The sequence below is a fragment of the Strongyloides ratti genome, scaffold srae_scaffold0000076, assembly GCF_001040885.1.
Source record: "Strongyloides ratti genome assembly S_ratti_ED321, scaffold srae_scaffold0000076".
NCBI classification, from domain to species: Eukaryota; Metazoa; Nematoda; class Chromadorea; order Rhabditida; family Strongyloididae; genus Strongyloides; species Strongyloides ratti.
The window spans coordinates 1-533 of NW_020171594.1; positions in this window are offsets into that span (position 1 = coordinate 1).

Here is a 533-nt window from a genome sequence, read left to right on the forward strand (position 1 = left end):
AATAAAATCATTTTTTGATTATTAATTTAAATATAAATTATATTTTGATATATTCTTTTTAGTATTTAAATATAAATTTTTATATTTGAACTCAAATGAGATTTATTAATTTTAATGAATGTTCAATATTTAATTATATAATTAATATTGCTAATCAAATTACAATTGTTTAAATCGTATACATATGACTATATATTTTTTACTTAATAGTATAAATTTCTGTAGTTCATTTAANNNNGAACTGATAATCATTTTATGTTTTAATTTTTGAATTAATTGGTTTGATTAAACTTTAATAATAAAAAAGTAATGCAGATTTCGTAATTTTTTTTTACCTATCATGTGAACATCAATAATACATTTGTTATTATAAAGAAATATTATAATATAATATAACTATTTCAATTTTTTTTTAAAAATTGTTTTATACAATATATTAAAAAATTTAAATTTTTGTTATGTAAATAATTAAAAATAAAATCATTTTTTGATTATTAATTTAAATATAAATTATATTTTGATATATTCTTTTT